Source organism: Sturnus vulgaris, chromosome 14 (assembly GCF_052056855.1).
Source record: "Sturnus vulgaris isolate bStuVul1 chromosome 14, bStuVul1.hap1, whole genome shotgun sequence".
In the NCBI taxonomy this organism is placed as follows: domain Eukaryota; kingdom Metazoa; phylum Chordata; class Aves; order Passeriformes; family Sturnidae; genus Sturnus; species Sturnus vulgaris.
Window position 1 is genome coordinate 7,066,404 of NC_142256.1, and position 15,803 is coordinate 7,082,206.

Sequence of the window (15,803 nt, forward strand, 5' to 3'; positions counted from 1 at the left end):
TGTTGATGTTCTATTTGGTGAATACAGCTCTGCTCTCCTGCTCTGTGCTGAGCTGGCAGAGCTGTCTCTGCATCCCTCTGGAAAAGCAAATGAACATCCATGTTCCACTTTCAGCTGTGTTAATGTCTGAAACCAGGCCTAGGACATCAATATTTTGCTAAAATTTATTCTGTGAAATTAAAAGGCAGCTTCTTGTACAGGAAAAAGGCTAATATCATCCTACCCGAGGTCAATAATTTCACTTTTTTTTTTTTTTTGGTGACACACCTAATTACTGGTCATAGGATCATAGAATGGTTTGGGTTGGAAGGAACCCTAAAAATCAGCCTTGCCCCCATAGGCAGGGGCACTTTCCACTGCTCCAAATCCCATCCAGCCTGGTCTTGAACATTTCCAGGGGTGCAGCATCCACAGCTTCTCTGGGCAGCCTCTTCTGGTGCCTCCCCACCCTCACAGCCTTAACCTGGCCCACCCAGAAAAGTATTAATTTAATCTTCTTTTAAAACAATGGATTTTTCCAAGCAGTACAGATGAGACAAAGGGAAATCCAGTTTGTTTAATTATCAGGTATCAACATGCTGCAGACTTATATTAGTGGATTAGATTAGATTTTCTCCCAGAAATAACTTCAGTGGAATTACATCATCAGTAAACGTGGTCCAGTTCATCCTGTAATTATATTTTGGCATGCAGAAGTAGGGAAGAACGGAGTCCTATCCATCTCACATGAAAAACCCTGCCTTTGATGTTTCTTTGAGAAACTGCTGTGATTTTTAGAGCAGCAAAGCAGGCCCAGAAGTTGCATTTTCTTTATCCCAACCCCTGCTTTTGTCTCCAGTGATGTGCAGTGTCAGTGGCATTGTGCTCATCAGCTGTGACAGGCTCAGGGTGCAATCCCTGTCCCAGCAGCCAGACTGAGCTCTGCTGTCCCCCTTGTGCAATTCGTGCCACACTGCTCTAAAATCTTGCTTTCAGTGATATTTGGCCTGTCCCTGTGTTTGAAATGGGCACACAGAGAGCTCGGGGCTGTATTTATGCCACACATGCACAGTGCCCACACCAGCACAACAAAGCTCCAAGGATTGGTGCTTAATGCTTTGCTGGGAGTTTAATTTTACATCAGCCAAGTTTACACCCTCCATGGGGATGGTTTTGTTCAGAAAACACTTCAACAGGCAGGAAAAATTAACTCAAAATCTCTGTGTCTGGTTATGGGGCACTTGTTCAGGCTGTTAAACCCGAGTATCTGAGACCTTCTCATAAAACAAAAGATGTTTACTCCTTTGTGACTGGGGCTGGTTTGTGTTTTATTATTTTAGGGGACAAGCAAGGCTCTGCTCACATGCCTTGTCTCCCTTTTTGGCTGATTTCTCTCTGTGCCTTGCCTGAGGCTCTCCTACCTCAGGTGAACGTCAGACATCGAGGCTGCTTTTGAATTTCAGCATTTCCATGGCTCAGATCAGATCCTCACTGGCTGTGACGTGGAAGGCAGTGACTTTTTACCCTGGATCAAGACATCCCTGATAGGCTTTGAACTTTAATTATTTGAGTCACATTGAAGTCGTTATGAAGACGTAGCCTGAAGTTTTCCATGCATGTGTGGGCAAATGTTTGCAGAATCCGACTCCAATTTCACCAATTAGTTTTGAGGCAAGACTTAGGAGGAGGGCAGGGTTTTACAGATTGAGGGGAAGGTGGGAAAAAGAGCAGGTTTTTGAGGAAACTGAAGATTAATAGAAACCATCTGTAGGACTCCCAGTGATTCAGTGGGGTCTAGACAGTTGCCCTTTCTTGCTGCTCCAGTGTCGTGTGTGACAGAGACAGGAGCCATATGTGAGCCACAAATAAACCCTGCCTAACTCGTGTCTCCTCTGCTTAAAGTTTAATCAGTCTGGTTTAGCTGAAAGAAGATGAATGTTTCGGAGTGAAAATGTCACAAAACAGCGTATCAGCATCTTGTAGCACGAGAAACTCAAACCATAGGGTGAGTATTCATTCCTTAATGAAAATGAGTGACAGCAGGAGCTCCAAAACATCTCCTTGTGTTATGATGGATTATCTCAGTATTAATTCTTCCATGTCCTAACCTCCCTCTGTATTCTGATTTTCTTTACCTCCTTCTATATTCTGATTTTCTTTACCTGCCTCTATATTCTGATTTTCCTTACCTCCCTCTGTATTCTGATTTTCCTTACCTCCCTCTATATTCTGATTTTCCTTACCTCCCTCTGTATTCTGATTTTCTTCACTTCATGCATTCCCTTTTGGGTTTTGTTTGCTTGTGGTTTGTTTTGTTGGCTTTTTGGTTTTAAACTGAATTTCTTTCCTTTTTAGCACCTTCCTGTCTGTTTTTCCAACATGATTTCTCCCACCTACTTTTATTCTTGCTTTTAGGCAGTTGGGCATGTTTCTCCATGCTTTCTCTACCTGCCTCTTTATCAAATGTGAATCTCAACGTTAATGGAAAAATGATAAACTTTTCTCCCTGTTGAAAAAAATTTCAAGACCAGTTTCAATTCAGGAAGTCAGACTTGCCAGGAACTTTGATTCCATTTCCAAGATTGATATCAATGTGAAGATGCCAATTTTTACTATATAATTTTTCTTGATTAGACTGGATTTTTTATTTAACATTTGAGAAAGACTGTAGGCTTGCAAATCCCGTGCAAAGAATCAAAAAAAAAGGGAGAAAACAGTAAGAAAAAGAATAAATAACTATTTAGAAAAGGAGGGGAATAGAAGAAAGAACAGGAAAAATACTGTTTTGCCTATGAGTTGGATCCAGTACCAAGTTCTCAGTGTTTATGCAGCCTGTTTTGTCTTTCAGTTTCTCATGATCACAAATTCTGGTCTTCAGCTTCCTTCCCTGCAGAACTCCCAGAATTTTATCCTGAAGTGCTGCATGTGCAGGAACTTTCTGGCCTGGTTTGTATTTTCCTCTTAGTACCATGCCAGGATCCTCACATCTTCAGGGGAGGTGAGTGATGGGTTTTTTTTTGTGGCTGAAGTAGTGACATGATGCAATAATATCTTTTCCTTTGGTATTTCAATCATGGTACCTTGTTACCACCACCTTTTGTAACTGTGGTGAAGAAAAGTCAGATGTGTGTAAGGGGGAGAATGTTTTTAAAAGTGCCATGAAATGGAATTATACCATATTCATGGTGGGGAAAAAAAGTCTTTGAAATGCCTGTGTATTTTGTTTTGTGTTTTTTTTTTTTTTTTTTTTTTTGTTCTAAACAAACTGCATTAGTGTTGGATGCCATCAGAAAAAAATGTGCACTTAATTAGCATCAAGTTTTGTTATCTTGCCAGGAGTAACACTTTGTCAGTTGGTAAATAAATATTTGACTCGAATGTAATCAGTGACTTCAGCATTTACATTGTGTAGCTGTTGTAATATTGGGAAATCACATTTTTCCTGGGCCAGTGCAAGCATTAAGGTTCAATCTGTCACAAAGCTTAGGTAGGTCTTGACATGCTTTTAAAGATTTATACTGCAACAGTACATTTAGTAATGGTAATAAACTGGCTAAATATTATATTTCACTGCAGTGTGCATTTCCAAGGAGTTGTAAGATGTTCAGTCACTGTGTGGAGCAAATGCACACAGATAGCAAGACATGAGATCTGTGAATTGGTCTCACTTTTAAATCAAATTATGTGCTGTATTAACAAATGGCAATCTTAACTGAGGCAGAGTGGAATAATTCAGCCAAAGCAAATGCTCTAAGTGCTGAGCTATTTCCCTGTGTGTCATTGCAACTTTTGTCACTGCTTTAAAGAGCAAGGAGACTCTGCTCCCTGGGTTTGGGGACATCTTTCCATTTGATTAGGATTTAAAATTGATTCAGCTTTTCACTGCAAAGTATTTGGAAATTCAATCGAGTGGAAACAAGAGCAAAAATGTTTTCATGTATATATATATATAGATATATGTGTTTATCAGTTCTTACTGAATTTGGAGCTCCCCACACCCCAAGACAAGCCCCTGCAGTAGCTTTTAGAGTTTCTTGTCCTGCCGTGGCATTCTTGCTGTCTCTGTGCTCTGACATTTGTTCCTTTGGGCTGGAACCATTCCTGCATCAGGGATTTGTTGTGTTTTCTTTTAAAACCCAATAATCTGGTTCACAGCAAGGCCTGGCAGTGTCATCCAAAAGGGATGTAGCCCCTGAAGGGGGATAAAAACGGGGAATAAATCATGGGATCAGTGCTGTCCCCTCTCTGTCCTTACCAAAAGCAGAATTCTGGCACAGCCTCAAGTGGGTTTTGCCAATTCTGCAATATTGCACAGGACATGTAAAGTGTGTGTCCTCACTAAACATGTCAGTGGTTTTCTTGACAACCAACACCAACTTCTGGGAAATAATCTTTTGGATTTCTTGAAAGTCTGTGTTTCAGTAACTGAGCTTATTAATCAACTCTATGTTTTAAAACACTTAGGTAAGCGAACAGTGCTGCTGAAATAAATTTTACCAAAATGCCAAGTAAATCTGTCAATTCAGAGCCAAAGAAAAATATCCAAGAAACTGCAGAAGATGATTTTTCTTTAACACTCTAAAAGGGTTTTATCATAATATGGAAAACATTTTTTTTTCTCCAAGTCAATGTGGTTCATTTCTTTGAATTGTTTGTCTATAGTGTCTATATCCTCCTTTCTCCTGATGAAATTTCCAGAAAGTTATGCATATTCTTATTAAATGTGTGATCAGACCCCAATATTTATTTCAGGTAATGGAAAAAGTAGCTGGAAATTGGATTTCTGTATTTTGCAAAACACACAGAAAATAAATTATCTTCTAACTTGCTCTAATCTTTGAGCACCAACCTTTATATTATTTACAGTTCAGGAATGTTCCAAAAAATCTCATTTAGTGAATGAAATTATTTCTGAGAGGTTTATTGTCAGTCACCTTGCTGCTTACTTGGACAGTTCATGTCAGCTTCATTTTACATCTGTAAAAGCTGCAAAATCAAAACTTTGATTTCTCAAAAGACTTCAGAAGTCTTTTTAGAAAAGTTTACATTTTCTGTTAAATATAAGAATCAGGTAAGTTCTATTGAAAAAAAAAATGAAAGAGAAAAATTTTTGAATATATTTGACTCTGCTCATTTCCCCAGGACATGATATGGTAGAAATTGTGAGAAGTCTGAGGGTATCTGGTGCCTGATGCTGCTGAGAAGCCTGGCTTTGCCTAGTAAGCTGTCAATAGTCTAGATCACCAAAATTTACTTTTAAAAAAAATACAATTCTATATCTTGATACCTGTGCCTTTTGGGGTGGTTTTTTTGGTGGTGAAAAAACTCAGCTATAAATGATCAACTATAGAACTGCTCACCTTGGACATATGACTAAGTAATATTTCCTTAACTATCTTTGAAGACAACTCATTTTAAGCAAATCGGTATTTTTGTGTAGTTTTAATAGAAGCCAATAAACTAATCTAGACTTTTATCAAGAATGACTAATGAGGGCCTTTAAAAAAAAATAAATCTCATGTTCAGTGAGATGGGAAGGCTGGGGCTGTTCATCTTGCAGCAAAAATGAATACAAAGGGGCACAGAAAAAGGAATCACAATGCATAATTGTGTGCCTAGGTAGATTAGTTTATTTGTTTAGGGCTTTATTCACTCTTTGTAACAAAATAAGACAGCCAATCAATTTGAAGTATGTGAATGAAAGTAATTTCTTTCCCATTCCCAATTAACACACTGAATTCACTTCTGTGAATAAAGAAATAAATGGGTTCCTTAAAATCCAAGAGGTGACACAGGGCACTGTAATATTTGCATCTCCACCCTCACAAAGTCTCTGATACTTCTACACTCTGATTAATCCTATTAGAGAAAAGTATTTTGCAGGAAATTTATTTTCTCATTATTGAAGCAGTGAAAAACCAAAGCAAAGTACAGGGATGTTTCTGTAGAAATTCAGTTTTTACCTGGCTTTGCAGTAGTCCCAGGCCCTGAGATGTGCCCTGGTGTTTTTGAGTCCAGTTTAACATTTCCCCAGGGCTGGTTGGAAGAGTGTGTAAATAGAGAAGTTTAGCTGGGAACAACCTGAGCTCTGTGAACTTTCCCTGGGGACATCTCTTGGTGCCTGGTTCCACAAAAATCAGGTGGATCATGGTGGCCTCTGCTGTGTTTGGGATTGCTGGAGCTGAATTGCTGAGTACAGGAACAAAACACCAAACCCCCACCTGCAAATAAAGGTAATGTCCATTCCCACATGATCTGGTGGTTTCAAATATCCCTTGTGCCATTTGGTCTAAAATCAGGTGTTTGGTACCTCAGTGATGCATTGGTCTCTTTTTTTGTTTTGTTTTTTTTTTTTTTCTCCCATCTGTAAGAAATCTTTTGTTTTATTTTTCTCCTTCTGTCCCCTTCTTTCAAGTAACATTTTTAAACTTTATTTTTCACCATAAAATCTTCAAAAAAAAGAAGATATTTTCTTCAGAAAATGTAGTTCAATTGTGTCCCTTTGTTCTGCTACTCTGTTTATCCAAGAAATTCAGTAATAGGGATTGCAACTGTTGGAGATGAAGTTGGAGACAAGAAAAGTAGAGCTCTGAGCAGCTTAGAAAGCCAGATGAGAATAGGACATTACAAACTAGGAAAAATTAGAGTGAGGAATAAGGAAATAAAAAGGGAATTAGAAGAGTGAGTCGTGATGGAAGACAAGAGTGAAGACAGAGAAGAGAACACAAACGCTGACATGGTAAAGAAAGTGTTGAACAACCTTTGTCTGGCAAATATTTGCTGGGTTATCAGCAAGTCCAGAAGACAGAAGGTGCAACAAATGTGAGCTCCCAGAGCCCTGTGAAAGGGGAATGTGGCCTGGATCAATGCTGGGGCATTCACTCCGTGTTCTTCTGCCAACAACTTAATCACAGGCTCTTTCTTTATTCACTTCTCCTCCTTTTATGTTATGAATGGCTTCCAGAAATGTTTTCTACTCGATATGTTTCTAGAAAGGAATAAAAAAGGCCTTTATGTTTAATTTTGCTGATTGCACCCAGTGTATCTTAGTGTGGCAGTGCTCTCTTCCTGTCACTGGTTATTGTGAACAATTATGCAGCTAATAATTAATTGCTCTCTTTATACTGCACTTTAATTAATAGGTTTCTCTGATAGGATAGTTTGCTAGATTTTTTTTCCTTGATATCAGCAGTGACTGAATCCCAAATGGTATCTGTAGTGAGGAAACTTAACCACACCAGGCTCCCTCTCTGCTTCCCAAATTGAGCTTTTTTTTTTCCTCACTGTGCACTTGTATAGGTGGTGAATTATCTTTCATGTTCATGCAGAAGGTTGATTGAGCTGAAGATAGTCATAATATTTATCAAGATGATGATAAATGCAGTGAAAACAAATGCAGCAATCTCTTGGGAGACCAGACTATTTCATTTCCAGGTGCAGGATCACTACTAAATCACATCACCTATACATTTATTTATCATTCCCTTTATTCTCTTTGTTATTAGGAAATAAAAGCGATTAATGCATTGAGTGTTGTAGCTTGAATAAAACCTCTCTGCAATGTAGATAACTTTGGTGACAAAGGAAAGGGAAATTGGAGTTTGGTTCTGACACAGGCAGGCAATGGAGCCTGTGCATGACAAAAGTTAAACTGAGCTAGAAAGCTCAGCTTAAGCAAACTCCAAAGAAGCAAGCTCATGGTTGCATTTTAAAGCACAGGGATTTAGGCATCATGTAAAGTGAGGAAATGAAATTGTTGTGTCTGAAAAGCAGCCAGCAGTATTGTGCACATGTTAGGAAGGAGGTGAGGTAATTCCTCATTGGGGATGGCAAAGCTCTCTTTGTGAATATTGAGCTGTACAGAGAGAAAAAAAAAAAATCAGAGTCAAGGCCACACTTGGTGTTATTCTGTATGTAGTAAGGGATATATGAAAAAAGATTTTCAGCTGTGTTTGGGAGATACCCTGCCTGGAACATTAAAAAGATACCAAAATTGCAATGTATGAGAGTGCCCTATTCACCTCTATGAGCTAAACCCCAGAGAGATCTGTATTAATGGTTTTTTTTCTCAAATACAGTGTTAAAAATCAAGGAAATAAATCTCATGGTCTGACTGCTGCTTTTGTTACTTAAATCCCAAAATTGCCTGCCTCCACTGGCAGCAGTAAAGTTCCCTTGATCTCCAAATTGTCATCCTTAAATCTTCCCAGTGTCAGAAGCTGGGTGATCCTCAGACTTAAACCTCCAGTTCCTCTGTCACTAATGCAGATTAAAGTAGCAAAATAGCAAATATATTGATGAGATGTTTGCAAAAAACTACAAAGAACAACAAAAAAATCAAGCCCAAACACCCACTATTCTTGCCATAATTTAAAAAAAACAATAAAGCTTAAAGCTAATTAAAATATTTTTGATAGCACTGCTGACAGGTGGGTTGGACCATGTTGAAATTTGGAGATCATATAAATTAAAGCAGAAAGCCATTTATAAACTGCTTCCATTTCCTTTTCTTCATAATGCTCTGCATTGCTGTTCTTTTAATCCATCACATAGCAGCAACACTGCTTTTGGGAAATGATTAGGGAAAAGTTGATTGTATTTACAATAATTGTGTCCAATGTCTGTCATTATTAATGCAAACAACTTTCATATCTCACTGTGCACTGAAAACTTGCAGCTCAGTGTCATCCTCACAAAGATCTCTGATGGGCTGAGGCTTCTCAATTTGGCCAATGATGTTTGTTAAATTAAAGTTTGCAGTTCAGCTCAGAGGTGGTTGGCACAGAGTGACACTGAAGCCCAATTACTGCTGGAGTTCCTGTTGTGATGTTTAGTTCCTTAGCCTTTGAGGGAATTAAAAGAAAAAAAAAAAAAGAAGTAATTAGTTTTGTAGTGTCCATTTCTTAGTTTGATAGGTCAGAAACAAGAGACTAAATTAAGTAGGAAGAGATAGTAAATTAGGGATAAAACTCTACTGAAATAAAACTGGGCATGGAGTAATATCCTCTGGATTTTCTTTGCTGAACATTGGTACTCCAGTGCAGTGTCACAGCTACGAGGAGTTGGGCTGGGTTTTTAATTTAAATTTTATCTTCTGTCATTAAATTAAACAAGTTTGTTTCTACCTTAAAAATTATCAATAATGTCGGAACCCAGCACTGTTGTGCAAACAACCCTCCTGCACTATAAATGCACAGACATATCAATTATTGGAACTTGCTGGCCAAAAATCACATATTACTGCTTGCAAGAATTCTTTGGTTTAGTATTTTCAAGCACATTTGTCAGGGATCTTTTATTGATTGATCTTTTATTGTCTGTAGCTTAATGATGAGGTTGTACTCATTGTCCTGTTTGACACTTGCTCTGTGGGCCTTATGCATTATACAAAATTCTGAGATGAATTTGTCTTGCTTTTCCCAGGCCAAAACAGTTTAACTGAAAAGTTTAACCACTTAACATCCCACAAGTAACATTGTTATCAATAGTATTTGTCTTTCTTTGAGGTGAGATAATATACATGGAAATTAATAATATTTTGTATTGTTAATATGGATATATCTGTCTCTGTTTTCATGTCTGTCAGGGAAAGTGTCTGGATTTCTTTCTTCCTCAAGCCTGTGCTACTTTTATCTAATTAATTTCATTTAAAGGAATGTGTTGCATGGAAAATTTCACTGCTACTAATAGCTCCTTCATAAATACAAAATGAATATTTCTTTTCTTCTTCTGGAAGCAGTGGCTTTGTCTTCAAAGATTCATAAGCAGAAATTCTAGGAGGAGGGTTTGAAAAGGAAAAGCTTCATTGTTTGTGATTGAGAAGGGATGGAGTTCTGCTGTGCCACAGGGAAGGTTATTTATTTAATCCTGTGCTCCTGGGCTGCTGTAGTGACTGAAGGTCGAGATTTTGAGCAGGCTCAGAGAGCCAAAGGCAAAGTGTGACAAACATCAAACCAGGGAGAGGTGCTGGTGACCTTTCCTGCAGGCAGCTCTTCTCATCAACCCAATAGCCAGGGTCTTCATTTTCCCTTTGTTTTAACAGAGCAGAATCTATTCCACACTCCTTTTGGATGATTCCTGTTGTGGTTGTGGGATTTTCTGTTAGGATTTAAGGGAAAACTAGATACAATCTGTGCTGCAGGTTTTATTGTTCGGGCCGGAGTGACACCCTGTGAGCTGTGAGAAATTCAGCACCAGGATATTGCAGAGTTTCTCAGAGTGTCACTCTGTGCTCCGGGATTGCTCCTGCAGCCCTGGCATCTGCTGAGCTCCTGACTGAGGTTCCTGTGGCTAAAATCCAATCGTGCATTCAGCTCAGCCCATCAGCTGGACTTGCCCTCTGTCCTGTCAGCATCACCCCAGGGGCACGGTGGCCTCTGCTGGCCCTGCTGGCCTGTCACCGAGTCACTGCATCCTTGCAGCACGGCAGAGTCACTTTGCATAAATGTTCTTTGTCAGGCACTTGGCTTTGTCTTGATTAGGTGGAATTAATATTTGTTCCCGTGCTCTCACCTGAAGACACTTTCTTCTTCTTAGTGTGAAAGTCGCTGTGTGTCTCCAGTTGTTTTTAGTCCCTGTCAGTACTGGGACAGTTCCTTGCTGTCATATTTTTTTTTCCCCCAGAAAAAGACGTTGGAGACTCTTAGCACACAAGGAGACTCAGGTAAATTAAATTAATTGTTCAAAATCATGCAGGATGCTGTCATAAGGCAAGTCTTCTGGATTTCTAATTTTCACCCTAAAATGAGTTGGTGGATTCTTATTAGTCCCTTGAATGCATTTTAAGCAAACCTCCTCTTTTCTTATTTCAAAAACATCTTTCATTGAATGTAGAACTTTTGGGATCCTGCAAGGATGTTCATTGCAGGAACATCTTCTGTAACAAGATGACAAAATATACTCTTTCCTGGCTAATACTTTAGGTCATTTGTACATTTGTTCTGTCCCAGTTGAAACTAAAATCCTTTTCCTCATAGCTCTCTTCTTTTCTGCATCTGTCTTTCCTGGCTGCAATCCTTCTGGATTCTAATTAGGCTTCCAATGGCTTGGCTCAGGGTGTAACCATAACCAATTTATCATTCCCTTAATCTCCCTCCGGGACATTCATTGAAAGAACAGTACCTGAATATTTCCCCTTTATCTACAATTTCCAGTCTATATCAAACATGAAATCTTGACAGATGGAGTCCAATCTGTCACAGTGAGTTAGTGTATTTTTCTTCTGATTGAATGTATTTATTGCACAAAGAAAGATGGAAAAAGTGTAAAGATGAATATTTAAAATCTGGGTTATAGAACGGTTAGTTGGGCTGGGCATTTTTTTGGTTAGGTTTATTTTTTTTTTATTTTTTTTTTTACAACTGAGAATCTGGATTGCCTTCGATGAGCGAGGAAACAAAATGAGACTTGTTTTTGTTGTCATAAGAGGCAGAACAGATCTGATCATAACAAAAACAGATGTAAAGCCATAACGTAGTCCCTCACGTTATCCACTCCACACTCTCACACTGACCAGCAGAGAATGCAAGGAAACATTCTGCCTTCTGCCAGCACAGCCTCTGCCAGCAAATCAGTGTGTAAGACAGTTCCTGAAATACATTCTGCTGCAGAAAAGTGTGATAAAAAACCACCCTGCCAAAGTGCTGGGCCAATCAATCAAGTGTTAATGATGGATCATGAAACCCATTTGTTGACAAATAAAACCTTGTGTGCTCCGCCAGTGAAACCAACTGTGTCACCCGTTTTTCAGTGGCTGCCTGAAATATCGTGTGCAGGAGTGGAATTTATGGATGGCAGGGGCTGGCAGCACAGCCAGCCCATCCAACTGGGTTTGCAGGTGCCTTGTAGCCTTAACTCTTGATGGTGCTTGGCCCTGCAGAGGATTTGGAAGTGTTCCCCAGCCCAGGGCTCAGGGGGAGGCAAAGCCCCAGCCCAAGCCTAACTCAGCCTGGTTCATTTAGACCCTGCAGCTGCTCCCAGCCTTTGTGCCCACGTGGAGCAGAGAGCAGGAAAACCAAATGAAAGGTTTTATTTTGGGACACAGCAGAGCTGAGCAAATGTGTTTGAAACCTCAGAGGCTCAGCAGTAAAGATCAGAGCTGGAATTGTGTCTATTGCCATGTCCACAAGCAGGGCTGGGAAGCTTTGGTGGAGTGAGAAAATCAGCTGGCTATCCATGTGTAGGTACCTTTGGTTTCTCACAGATAGATTTTTTTTTTTTTTCCTCAGCACTTCTTTGACAGGCACAAGGATAACTGGTTGTCCCAGTAGCTCTGATCTTGTAGGAGATTGCCAGTGTGGGAAAGGGAGGATTTGAGCAAAGTATCCCTGAGGTTATATCCAAGGATTCCTGGCTCCCTACCATGCCAAAGCAGCAATACTTCATTCACAGAGGCTGGGAAAGCAAACTGTGATACAAATGTTGCCACTGTTTGTTACTTCATTTTTCCAACTCCTTTGTCCCAGCCTAAACAGAAGCAAAGTTCTGAGCTCTTAAGGAACTTGAATGTTAAACTGTAAATAACATAAGAAATAACAGAGTTACTATTGAAGTAGGTGATGACTGGATGTTCTGCATTGTAGTACCCTAAGACCTCTTTAAAATTACATTAATATCTTTATTTTCTCACATAGTTTCTCCTGATGAAATCATTGTTTTTCTGTTTTGTGCCTAAAATGCATCATAGCATAAGCCTTCCTATTCAAAAGGATGGTTGCAATGAAGTGTTTCTTGGGAGAGAGATTTCTCAGGAGAATTTCTGAGCTCTCAGTGTTCCTGAAATCAGGTGAAAACCCTTTAAATAATGAACTGGAATTTGCTGTAGTGCCCTTGTGCAGGAGAATCACAAAAGGCCCTTGTTAATAACACCTAACATGAGGAGAACTGAAAGGACAATCTTTTAGCCCTCAGTGCTATTGCAGATTTTTAATCCCCTTAGCAGAGGGCAGAAGTTACTTTCTAATGGAGGTTTTGGGTGCATGCTGTGATTTTGATGTTTAGGTTCCAGATTTTTGGTCTGGCATTTGCAATTCCTGTTTTTGTGAAAGATCACAACCTTTCTCCTCCCCCTCGGTTTCCCCTTGCCCCCTTCCTTAGCTCAGAGAATATTTTGTTACTATCTGTGATCCTATGTGGCTTTAAAGAAGTTAAAGAAATAAGGAACTTAAGCTGAAAAGTCCAAGTTTTTTCCAGAAGGGGTAAGTAAATTTTCCAAAATCTTCTTCAGTCCAGAAAGTTTTTGACAGATTTGCACTGGACAATCACAAAATATTCCATTCGTACTTGCAGCGAAGCGCGAGAATTTAATTTCAAGATTTGATTTATACAGCGTGGTGTTAGGTGATTGATGTTCTATTCGGGCATAAACGAAAATATTGATTATAACTCAAAACAGGAAGCCAGAAGCTACAGTTGGGCAGATGAAATCTCTTTGTCATACTTCCCCCAGGCACATACAAGTGGCTGCAAGAAGCCCCTGTTGGAGGCACTGATGCTCACCATGCTGGATCCTTCAAGATGCTGCTTGGTATGAAGGACATGGTGCAATTTTAAGAGTTCACTGACCAACTGACTTGCTTTTGGAAAAGAAACAAACAAACAACACACTCAGTTGTGCATTCAAATGCTGCTCTGGGTTTTGGACACAGACAGACCATCATATGCTGCAGCAGTCTGTGCTCTGCCCAGCACAGCCCCTCTCTCTGTCTCTCATAATCTCTTATGTTGGAGAAGCAGCTCCCCAATCATTTACAGCTCATAAACACGATCCAGCAGCATCCGTCTGCCCAACAGAGCAGGGAAACAGCTCCGGAATGAGAGCCAAATAAAACAATAACTCACGGCAAACAAACAGGCAACTACAACAATCAGATCATGCTGCAGGAGCTGTTCCAACTACCCAGACACTTCATTAGGCATGGAATAACAAAGGAAAATAGACCAGAGTCATCTCATTTAACTCTCTTAGGCAAATTACTTCTCTTGTTTCCCCCTCCCTAACTCCTATTTATTCTTAGTTTCTGCTTGAGGTAAAGAAATGCAACTTCTGTCTGGGGAGAGAATGAGGAGTGTTTGAAGCCACGGGGCTGGGGCTGGAAGAGCTCTTGCATTCTAGTTTTTCTGTCGTTGGCATTCTTCATCATCTTTGGCATTTTAGTTGTTTTCAAGATCAGGCTTTTTATTCTTAAATGTACAATCTGCTTTACACTTGTCCACAGCAGAACTCTGTGGAAGGGAATTGTCCTTCACTACAAATCAGATGCTTTGTGCTTCACCTAATACTATTCTCAGGCTTTGTTGGATTGTAAGATCTGCAGTGACACCTTCATTTGTGAACTTTTCATATGTTATTTTCTTTTTTCATCCGTGGATGCTGCGTTTTGTGGCAGCCTCCCCTTTACAGGGCTGTTTGGTGTCCTGGAATTGGGTTTTGCAGCTGCCCCCAGAGCAGCTCTGTGGTCTGTTCTCTCCTTCTCTTCAATTTCTGGGAACTCACACTTTTATACCTGCAAACTTCTCAGACAGAGGCCTTTCAGCCTCTACAGTTTCTAAAGTTTTGATCCTTAAAAACCTCTCCTCACATGCTATAGACACAACCAAACTGGTTTTCATAGATCATTTTTGGTTCTAACTTAGCATTAGGGGTTCATTAAGAGGGCCAAACCTGGCATTTCAAAGTGCTTAGCACAATGTACCCCCGAAATGCCAAATGTTCAAGATACAAAAAGTCTAGGAAGATAAATGTGTTTCAAATCTCCTAAAGGAAAATAAATGATGAACTGAAGATGTGGATTAACACTGCTGATGCTTGTACCAGTACATCAGATGTGAAAAATCCTTTCAATCATCGTTGAATAAAGTCATTGTTAACAACAGATATCCTAAACTTTGGAAAAGGTCACAGGTATCTCCCTATTTCCAGTGTTTGGTTGTTGTTGTCAGCTTTGCATCAGATGTAGAAATCAGATGAGATGAGATACTTGGGGTTTTTTGTGCAGGATAGTTGAATTTTATTGTACAGAGCTCATTTTTAAATGGTATCAGAAGGTATCATGTTTGAATCTAATTGGTCAGTGAAGCTCAGATTATTGGTTGGTGAGGGTTATTGTACATGTTTATTAGACTTTTCTATTTTTATATAGTTGGGGGGGTTATAGATTTTTATGAGATAGAATTTTTGTTTTTGCAGGTGCAACCTGTTTTTTTCCACAAGAATAGATTGTTATGCAAACTGATTTTCATTCTTAGAATTAATTTTTTTATGGGGACTTAACAGGCTAGCTGTTAGTTTCGCTGAAATAGCAATGAGGCCTGATTTTATTTTTCTTTTATAAGGTTTTGCTTACATGCAACATTTGATTGAACAGGTATTTTGTAGGGAATTTTGTGTGCCTCTCCCTCCTTCCTTGCAGACACACAGCCAGGTGTCAGTGACTGCCCTGCCTGTCCCCTGTGCCACCTTACTGCTGGGCTTTGTGGAGAAAATGCAGCCTCTGATCAACACAAAGTGGCAGAAATCTCCACTTGGAAAAGCTGCTTTGCATAAAATGGGAAATGCTCAGGAGGAAATTCCCCTGAAAAATACATTCTTAAATATTTCGTTGAATTGTCAGGGACCAAATTAATCACTCTTTATATTGTTCTCAGCCTGACTTGCGTGTCCCACAGTGGGCAGAGCTGCTGTGCTGACCAGGTTCTCCTTATCTCCCTGCACAGGCCATCACTGCCCTGCAGTATAAAGAATGTTTTCCTCCTCCTGTGTCCAGCCAGGCTCCTGACTGTCGTCACTCATGTGAGGGAAGGCAATCTTTCTTTTAGTTTTCGAA

The 15,803-nt window shown here is 39.6% G+C and overlaps 1 long non-coding RNA gene across 1 annotated transcript in view; it reads left to right on the top strand.

The window, feature by feature from the left end:
* Nucleotides 1-243: 243 nt before the first annotated feature.
* The window catches only part of LOC148222131 (uncharacterized), a 36,305-nt gene continuing 20,745 nt past the window's right edge, over nucleotides 244-15,803 (top strand). Inside the window, exons 1-2 of the long non-coding RNA XR_015806920.1 lie at nucleotides 244-1,984; nucleotides 2,828-2,977. This is a non-coding gene — a long non-coding RNA (uncharacterized LOC148222131). The remainder of the gene's footprint in view (nucleotides 1,985-2,827; nucleotides 2,978-15,803) is intronic.